This window comes from Pyxicephalus adspersus, chromosome 10 (genome assembly GCF_032062135.1).
Source record: "Pyxicephalus adspersus chromosome 10, UCB_Pads_2.0, whole genome shotgun sequence".
Taxonomy (NCBI): Eukaryota; Metazoa; Chordata; class Amphibia; order Anura; family Pyxicephalidae; genus Pyxicephalus; species Pyxicephalus adspersus.
In genome coordinates this window covers 33410371-33421430 of record NC_092867.1, presented here as the reverse complement: position 1 = coordinate 33421430, position 11060 = coordinate 33410371, and positions in this window count along the sequence as shown.

The window sequence follows — 11060 nt, the reverse complement described above, 5'->3', positions numbered from 1 at the left end:
TTTTTTTTCTGCAACTTTGTATTAGATATTACAGGATGCTTTTATGATATGCAAATACACTGTAATTCTTTTCAAAAGGAATAATAAAATCTATGGCAAAGATATCTGCAGTGCTTTGCAATGTATTATTGAGAACAAAGTATTATTGTGGTTTTGCACAACAGACATAAAGATCAAGATATTGATGTTTACATAATATTCCCTATTTAACCTCTCACCCACATGGTGTATAGTAAACTGAAAGCAGAACTAAACTCGTCAAAGTCCAGTGTCAAAATTTTCCACCGTACTTCTGGGATAGGGATCTTTTGCTTTTTTTGATGGGCCGCGATCTTTTGAATGAATTGTAGGTTTGTTCAACTCGGGATATGCTGAATTTGTACACTGTATTGCACATGTGCATCTCTGTGTACATTTTAAGGAAGATACTAAGTCTACGAACACACTTGCAATGGTTCTCGTCTGATAATCGGCTCAAGGTTGATATCGGACGAGAATCTGGTCTGTGTACAGTGCCTGTCGTCCATCTGAACGACTGTCCTGCTGGATCCAAGGTCGATGGACGAGGAACGATCTTAATGGAAGTGAAGGGGTAGAGCGAGCAGCATGGTGCCGCTCCGTCGCTCTCCCCTCTCCATAGAGCAGAATGGTGCTGTATGTACAGCCACTTGTTCATGCATCGTGCAGTTGTTGTTTGTCGTTAAAAAGGATTGTTCTTCTTTAGTCAGGACTGTTCTTTGTTTCTTGCGCTCTTAATGTTTTATTTTTTTTGTAGATTTCGGCAATACACCAGGTCAAAATATGTTTTATATGTCACAGCATTTTATGTATTTCCCCTTTTTTATGATAGGTTTCTATTTTAAGGTAATGGGGAAGCTAAAATACAAAGTCTTCATATTTTTCCTTTTTGCATTTAAAAACTTTCTTTTTATTAAAAAAAAAAAGTTCACTTCTGCTTACTACACAAAAAATCTTCACACACATATAAGTTTATAAGAATCTGAGAGTCTAGAATCTGAGACAAAGGTTGGAAAAACAGCAGATATTCACATTTACTGACCTTACAAGAGCAGAGCTATTATCTAGGTCAATGGAGGATAATAATGCAGAATGCTGGCGTGCCATGAGGATAGTTAAAGCTAAATAATTTTTTAAATACTGTACATCTGTAAGAGGGTCTTTCTTCCTTTTTTTGTGGGTAATTAACAGTCTGTACAATGAAAGTATAGATACAGGGTGAAAACCTTTGGTCATCGGCTCCCCACCCACAACTCCCTGTCACTGTCAAAAAATGGCAAAGGGAGTTGGGCATTGCCATGGGGGACAAATAAGCAAAATAATTTCTCTAAATAAATGTACAGCAGCATATTTTTCTTTATGTGACTTGTAGGATGACATGGTAAAAATACCAATCCTTTAAATTCTTTCTGTTGGAGATGCAGTGGAACTGTATATAGTGTTGCAGAATAGCACACAAGCCCTTAATCACTGTGCCCCAAATATTTGAAAAAATATAATTGTAGCATATGTTTGGTAGTACTTAGATCAGAACATAAGCACTTAAATAGGCAGGACAGAACATAGGTATCAGGCATCAGGACAGAACATAAATAGGCAGTAAAGAGAAGTCGACCAGGCAAGTTATTGGAGTCTTATTTTATCTGAGAGACACAAACCACAAATATTGATAGCAGCTGGACAATATCTAAGCAGCTTGGTAAAGTCGCAGTATAATAGAGAGAGATGAGAACGTTCTCTCTGATAATATAAATACTCAAGTCTCCATTTCAAAATAGATCATAACCACAAATAGTCAACAGTGGCTATACAGTGCTCTATCAAATGGCAGTGGGTGACTTCTGGATATATATATAAAAAAAAAATCTAAACTATACTTTTGACTTCCCCAAAGCCTAATAGTCTGATCCCCACTTTTTTCTAAAGTTTTGGCATATTCATTGCCACAATGTCTTGTTTGTTGTTTGTTGGTATACTTTTTCTACTCCCTTTTTTTTAACTAATATAATCCATGTACTAGAAGCATAGCTGCAGGGTGCAAGGGTGCAAACCTAGGACCATAGATTCCCCACACTTTTCACAATGCAGGGAGGAGAACCACCAGCACAGCAGGAAATGGAGGAGGGTAGTTTTATTGCCATGGGGAAGGGCAGGCAGCAGCAACATTTTTAAATGGAATCACCACCTTTCCATGATAGGGACCTTAAAAAAAAATCAGGTAAGCCTCAAAACTGAATGTAGAAGTGCTGCAAAACAAAATTATCAAGATTTACAACCCCCCACTTCCTTCCCCCACAGTCGGGCCACGTAACTCAGTACACAAAGGAGAGAACCCTTCAGATGATAGGAAAATATATTGGGCTTTTAATCCTCGCGTTTTCTGAGCCTAAAGCTATGGCTGCCTTTAAAGTATCCTATTCCATGTTTATTCAGTGTTTGTTGTATGACAAAGCTTTATAAATCTGACTTATAATGTATGTCATTATTATTACATATGAACAGGTCTTTGCATCACTGCTGCTTGCTTTCTACTGAACTGTCAAGGTAAATCCTCATTAGTCATTGTATAATGTATAGTATGGGTGCCCTGGGACTGCTCCTCTAATGTGTGGACAAGGGGCAGGAGGATATTTTCAGTCCATGTTGGACAGTCCCATCACGTAGTTCACACACACAGTTCACACTTTAAATAGGAGCCAGCTGACTGTGACACAACTAATAGGTTCACAGCTGCAGGCTGCTGTTGTTGAAATCAGCAGAAACCTTTCTGATGTTAGATTCAGGAACCTTTGTGTGCTGCACAAATGCCAAAAGACAGATGTTTGCCGTCTCAGGGCAATTTAATGACCATTTTATTTTTGTAAAGTGGGTGTACATTACAAACATATTTACATTGGATTTTATATATCTTTGCCCCAGGGAATGCAGTATGTGGCAGGTATTATGGCCAGGGTACTCTGTTATATAAAGCTATGCTTGCAAGATGAATTTTGTCTAACCCAAGCCAACAGATTCAGCTAACCTTGCTTAACGTGACTTCAAAATTATAACTAATGTACAATATGAGCTGAACCCTTATACAGAATTATTTGGAAGAATTCTGAAACAAGAAAACATATCTGTGCCACCAGTCCTCCATCGAGAGCAGGGTCACAGGGTGTATAGCACAGGGTGTATGGCTCTGGTCTCACAGATTGTGATTTTGGTTTAAAATGATAAAATGATTATGCTTGGGATAAAAAAAGTTACGTTTAGGACTTAAGCGTTGGAAAAATTGCTTGTGAAGGTTTAGGGTTACGTTTAAAAGATATGTCTTGTCCGTGATACTGTATTTCCTCTAACATACATTTTCAGTACCAGATTTTGTGGGTTCCATCCCAACTTATCCAGTCAAAATTACGTTAGTCCAGCTTACCCCCTCACCCAAACTAACCTATAAAACCCCGGCCATTTTCTTGCTCACCTCAGTGTTTTTTTTAGCCTTTCCTGTACATTGAGCCCCTATAAACCTGTATTGAGCTGTATGTGTTTTGTGCAGGTGGTGCCCACAGTGCAATTTTCCTTTCCTTGCAATAATTACGGACACATGTAACCTTTAATTGTTTTTTGATTCAGTCAGTAAGCTTTTTTATTTATCATGATTGGGAAAAGTAAAATTTATGTATATCAGTAAATAAAATCTGAGCTGGGAGTCCTGAATTTGTCATTAGCTCTTGTTCATTTAATAAATTTGCTTCCCAGTTATCTGTGAAAGTCCAATATTATCCAGGGGATTTGTCATAAAACACTCCAGCTGACTACAGAGATAACACTCTGTCCTGTGATCTCACACTTTGGGGTCATTAGGAGATTGGTCTAAAGATGGAAAGGAAACTGACAATACAGGAAACCTGCACAGATATAAGGTTGCTCCATGCAGCAGACTGCTGTCCTTTCATCTGCACACTCAGTTTGTTGGCAGTAGAACCAAGGAAGCATCGGTGTGAACTTTAGTGTCATTTTTTACAGACAACATTTCCATGAATCAATGGAGTTAGTAAGCAACATATGAAGAGAACATTTTTTTTAAATAATTTATTTAGGTGGAAAGATTTGCTCTACATAAATGAGGACTTTCAAGATAGCCTGCTTGTAATTGTGGGTGGATTGGAGTTTTCCTAAATACAGACATAGTCATATAGTGAGTTCTCCAGAACCCTCAGTCTCTGATTCTCACTCAGGGTTCCTCCAAAGATTGCTAGGGGTTCCTTGAGCAATGGGAAATTTGGGCCACTCAGGTCAGTCTAAGTGACACCAATGATGTTTTTGGCTACCTCTAAGGGTGACATTCCTCCCACTGGCCAGCAATGTAGGAGCTATTCTTCCCACTGACCACCACACTATCATATGCTGTGGATATAGTAATTATAGCAGGGGTTCTCTGAAAACCTGAAAGTTATTTCAGGAGTTCCCCACTATGTTTAAAGTGTTTAGAAAGTGATAGCAATGTTGGTTATTAGGGCCTACCATTCCTGGTGCTCCGGTGACTTCCTATAGTCCTGTTAGTCAATTTGACAGAAATACATTAAGAAATATTAGGCTAATAGGTATTATAGGACTGTTCCTGAGCCTGGACCAGATAGTGGCTGGATACCATTCTGGTCAGGACCTTTATATATTCTATTGTTTAACAAATGTTCTCTCATAGGGGAACCAAGCCCATAGTATGAGACATATTGTAGTTGTTAAGGAATTATTATTGTCCGTAACTTTAATGTTGTCTACATAGAAATTCCAGTCGTCCTCTTCCTAAATTGTATCTGTCAATGGGGCGGCAGCAGAAATGTTGAAGTGATTCCATATACACCCTTACTTCTCTGGAGGACAGGTTTATATGTAGAATTACTTATTTACATGTGTATTGCTGTCTGTACTCCCTTATCATTCCTTGCAGTGTTGTTGCATTCTGAAAACTTTGCTTAATCTTCTTACAAATCCTGGGAATGAGAACCATGAAAATAACATTTATAACCTTTGTTACACTCAGTTTTATTTTGTGGGTTCTCTTCCTGGAGATCTTCAATATGGTTGGTAATAAAGTATAATTTCACAGTGTGTTCATTTTCCACTCAGCTTCTTTTCTCTGGACAATTCCTTGATATTCTCTGAACCTCCCCCATCGCCTAATTCCTGTCTTATTTCGGCTCAGAAGGAAGGGTTGGCCTGTTTGCTTATTGGAACTGGTTTTGGCTGCTTCTGTCCTCTGCACAAGTCTGCCAAAGTTGGGATCTGTATGGTAGCCATGGCAAAGCTGTTATCAATCATCTGGAAAGTTGCTGACTCTGCAGTTATGCGATCTCCATTCCTCTCAGAGTTGGGGGAGTTTTCATCTGGAAAGTGATAAAAGATGTTGAGTTTACACTTACAGGCTTTTTTGCAGCTCAGTAACTTGAACTCTTTGTTTTTCTTTCTTGAGTTCTGCAGCTCTGCTCAGGCTAAAGTGAAACATACTGTAAAAGAAATGACAGATCCTCAAGGCAGGATTATGCCGCAAGTTTTCTTAAACCAGGGAATTTTTTTTTATGCATTTTATATTTCAGATGCTGCAACAATCCATCTGCCTCTGTAGTCCTTTACCAAACATTTACAAATGTCATCTTTATGCTGAAAAGATAAGCTTTTACTTCTTTTTTCTGCCTTTCAATTCACACACGGGTGTAGAAATTTGTAGAAAAAGTGTAGAAATTCAATATCTGGAAACAAACGTGTCTCGGGATTTGTTCCAGAGATCAAATCTTCTATTTTCTTAAGACTTTCTAACAGTTAAAAAGTTTGTCTGCACAAGTATGTGAAGCGGTGAGATGTTGATTAAAAATACAGATGCCAGGCTTCTTATATGGGTGGCTTTTTCCTAATTCTAGGCATACAATCATTTTTATTAAACAGGATTTTTATAGTGCCAACATATTACACAGCACTGTACATTAAATAGGGGTTGCAAATGACAGACAGATACAGACAGTGACACAGGAGGGGAGGACCCTGCCCCGAAGAGCTTACAATCTAAGAGAAGGGGGAAGTAACACGCAATTGATGTTATGATGTAAAAAAGTTTGTTTCAAATTGATCCTTTAGACCGAGGGTGCCCAACAGGTGGATCGTGATTTGACTACAAATATTTGATTACCTTCAACTTTTTTACTTAAAAGTGTTTTCACCATTATATTGAATTAAAATATCACTTGTTATACAAAAAGTGGTTTATGTTCAACTAAAGGACACCCCCACCCTCGATTTACATTCCTTTATTAATGAATTTTGATTGATTCAAAGATAGTGTTGAATTGTTATTTCATAGGAAGCATTAAGTGGCCCTGGAGTTTATGTATTATTATTATTATTACACAGTATTTATATAGCGCCATAATATTGCACAGTGCTGTACAAAGTCCATAGTCATGTCACTAACTGTCCCTCAAAGGGGCTCACAATCTAAAGTCCCTACCGTGGTGATATGTCATTTATAGAGTCGAAGGCCAATTTTAGAGGGAAGCCAATTAACCTCACTGCATGTTTATGGGATGTGGGAGGAAACCGGAGTAACCGGAGGAAACCCACGCAGTCACGGGGAGAACCTACAAACTCCATGCAGATAGTGTCCTGGCCAAGATTCGAACCTGGGACCTAGCGCTGCAAAGGCCAGAGTGCTAACCTCTAAACCACCGTACTGTCCGTAGCAAAATCTTTATAAAATAGAAATAAAATAGCAGTCACATAGTAAAGCAACTACTAATATGTACAATATTTTCTCCTTAAATATCATCTACTGGGGAAAAGATTCACCTTAAAAACTTTCTTTTCTGCAAACATTGCTTACTTTTGTTAGAGTCTCTATCTGTAGTCATTCATTTTGTGTGTTCACAAGGTCTCATTCCTAGAAAACACAGAAACCCATTGACTTGGATCCTGAACACCTGCACGCTCATAGGTCCCCAGGGACTGGAAATAAGGAACACCTGGATCAAACAGTGAACTTTTGTGTTTAGCAGTGTGTATAACATTGTATTATATATAATTACTCCTTAGCTTATGTGTAGTAATAAATGCCTTCATTTACTAAACATTAAATGCAATCTAGTTAGGGCACTTACTTACGTATTTGTCCCCTTGTATTTGTACTTATCTTATTTAGGTTGTCCTTCCTGCAGAATGTGTAGTGCACATGTTGTGTTATTTCTATGATGTGGGGGAGGCTAATTTAGACTGACCTTGCTAAATGTCTGATGCCGGCTTGATGAACATAATCCTTTCAATACGTGTAATGTTTATAACCCCCCAATAAGACCTCCGCATTGTGATAATGCGATAGATATCACTGCACATATCATAAAGTGTTGCTGTGTTACTGGATTTGAATGGCACCCCAACACACTTATTCAGCAGACATTTTATTCACAACTGAAAAGAAACAACAGTTTTGTGTGATACTTCCCCCACCTCCTAGATTGTAAGCTGTTCAGGGTAGGGTCCGCTCCTCCTCCTGTGTCACTGTCTGTATCTGTCTGTCATTTGCAACCCCTATTTTATGTACAGCGATGTATAATATGTTGGCGCTATATAAATCCTGATTATTGGTAATATTAATACATACCATAATTCCAGGAGGGTTCTGGATGATCACATGCTGAATAAGGGGACAATTTTTCATCATTCCAGCATCAGCAGTGGTGCAGGGGGCACTAATTTCTGAACAGATTGACTCTGATCTAATCTGAAGTGTGAGCCCCGAGCTGTGCAGCTTATTACTGTGAGCCCAGGCTGTGTAATGGTTGTAGTAATGATGGGTTTAATGGCCACGGCTCATAGAAAATGGGAGAATGACATTCGGCACAAAAAGAGGATTGGTGGCCAGCAGCAGAGCAACTGTGGAGTGTAGACAGAAAGATTTGTCCTTACCGGGCCTTTTCTCAAACAGATGTCAAATCCAAAAACAATAGTTTTTTAATATATATATTTACTTGGGGCAGCAAGAATTGCCCACTACATAAGCAGAGTGTTCGTAATTCTATGCAGAGCTATTATTCCATCCTGCAATACAAGCCTAGGTATAGACGCTTTGGAAGTCATGCAGTCTCTATAATGGGCCCAAATCTTATATTAAACATATGTAAAGTCCTTTTTAACTTGTCTGTATAGCACCCTTGCTGCCTGAATATTCCTTCTCTACAAATGTTTTTAAGACAGGGTAGCAATGAGTATTTTCTCCTGGCCTTGTACAACAAGGGACTGACAGGTTTTTGAAGAAGCTATTCTGCCCAGTGATTTTTCTAGTTCTCATTTTGTGTGTCCACTGTTAGAATAAAAAATTGTGGATGTGTGTATTGGCTAAAAATGGGACTGGCATGAACCTAAAACTTACCTCCTTCACTGGCAGTAACAAAGAAATGTCTGGTCTGCACAAGCACTTATCAGATATTGACATCAACAGTTTCTGGTTTTTGCCATTTTTATTTTTATACTGGCTTGCAATAGCTTACTTTTCCCAGTTCCATCACTGGGTGCCGCCATCTTTCTTCTTTGCTTCCTAAAGACATCCTTTTTGCCATTTCCGACACATATAATAGAGGAAATGGTGAAGTTTTGTGGTACCTGACATGCAGAGAGCTCCTTGACTCTGTATAGTTCTGCTTACCCAGTTTAAACACAGACATAGGAAGAGACATCACACTTACTCTTCTGCCTTGAACACAAGGGGAAAGGGGGGCGTTTGATAGATGCATCTTGGACTGGAAGAAATGTATCGGCCGGCTGTATAGTTAGCATGGGTAACCTGGCTGTGTATGCTTGAGATATCTGAATAGGGATGTTGTGATGTAACAAGCTTAAAACAAATATTAGCAGGAACATTTAGACGGATGGACCTGTCCTGCCTGGTTTCCCCAGTTCTCTGCTAGAAAACTTCTTTGATCAGATGGTTTGGGGAGTGAACAGCGGTGTCCAGTCCTCCTAATCCTCCAGCCCGACACAGGCCTGTTATGTCAGCCCAGAGAGCAGAAAACAACAGCAGTCCAACGCTTCCTGCAGAAACCCTGCCAAGCTCTTTTTAGCTGTATTGTTTATATTTCTCCCAGCACTGAGAACAGTAGACATGCATGCTTCACCGCTCTGCGTGTCTTGTTTAATTGGATGGCTGGGTGGGTTTAGGATCCCTATTTCAGCCCTAAATCCACGCCATGCCAGTCAGCATCAGGTGATGACACCGGACAAATCCATAAAAATGAGGATGAGCCTGCAGGAAACATTTAGATTGCAATTATATCTTTTACTGAGCTATTAGATATTTCTGTTAATCAACACCCCTTTATTATAGGAATAATCTTTTGTGTAACCCATTTTAGTAATGTTTACAGCGCACAATGGTGTACTATCAAATCCTTCAGAACAACACTTCTTAAGGCTCATATAGACACAAGATGATCCTCATCTGATCTGGATGACTTTAGCTGGATCAGGTGATGAATGTTTATTCATGGGCAGCAGGCCAGGATTGTCAGCCCTCTGGATAGAGAAGAAGTGTATAAACATTTCTGTTTAATTGCAGAGAACGCGTGCCGTGTCCATGCAGAGCAAAGAAACACAACAGGTTTTATTTTTAATGGAAGACCCATCAGCATGTATGTAACTTCCATTCACTGCTCCAGCACCAGGAGCAAAGCAAACATCCCGTGCTTCTAGTTACGGGGTAAAGGAGACTGACCCATTGCCCCTCATATGATAGAGGTGCTGCTCAGTCACAAAGCTTGGAGAGTCCCCCACCCCGTGTGAGCTTTAAGTGGTAAAATGTAGCCAAATCTCTGCTCCTAATACCCAACCAGAGAATTATTAGAGGGATGCATGAAAGGCCAACATAAAAGGGAATCTGTTTCTGCCTCACATGGGTAAAACACAGATTCTGTTTATGCCTGACTTTTGACATTGATCTTACTTACTGTGTGCTTCCTAGGCAGTGCTAAGCTGTTATGTCCTAATCTTCTATGAGTTCCATGCTTCATCTGGTATATCCTGCACTACAGCTTTAGTATGAGATGTTCAAAGTGAAGCAAGGATCTGTCCGTCCTGCTGGAAGAAAAACAACCACAGACCCCTCACCTTTGTACAGAATCCCTGCCTGAGGCACAGACCGCCCGCTGGCTTCCCAGACTTGTTGTCACTAATGAAGGGTCATCATAATGAAAGGTTATCTCAAAAGCCACCTATAACTTCCAGCTTTGTTCATCGCACATACTGGAGCTTGTCCAGTTCTGACATTATAGTTTGGAGAGGAGCACTGAGAATTATTAGTTTATTTGCATTTAAACTTTGAAACCTGAATAATCAAATTTAACAAAATGGTAAAGTACCCCATTAATATAAAAAATAGATTTTCACCGCAAATTTGCATTGGAGGAGGGGACTACTGGTTCTGATGTCCCTCTCACAGGCCCATTGTGTGATTGTGATCGGTGGGCCCAGTCTGTGTGCTGGATACAGAAAAGAATTCCTTGTCTGTCAGTGCTTGTGTACACAGGACGTGCTGCAATAGTAATAATATTTATCTCTGTACAAGTCATGGGGAATAGAAAAGTGTGTGCCTAGGAGGTCAAAGGAACCTGCAAGGATCTCAGAATCATATCACTGAATGTATTAGAACCGTTTACCTATTGACACAACCCCATACCTGGGCAATATTCTACCTGTATTCCAGCATTGCTTTGCTCTCCTTCTGAAGCTTTTATTTCCCCGAGTGTGATACCGACCCTCTGGCTGCAACACTGTAACACCCAGCAAGAATTCTGATCTGATCTGATTTTTAATCAGTATTCTTGTTCTTGATGAGTTGCTTCAAGTACCAAAGAGAGGGGTTAATACAAAACCCATGAAATGAGCATTTTCAGAAGGTCAGCAACCGAGCCTCCATGTATTGGGTGGACCTAAAATGACTGAAATTGTTTTGTGTACAATCAATTTTATGACAACAATTTGACACCCCAACCTTTAGTTCTAATTGGCACAACTGGAAATCC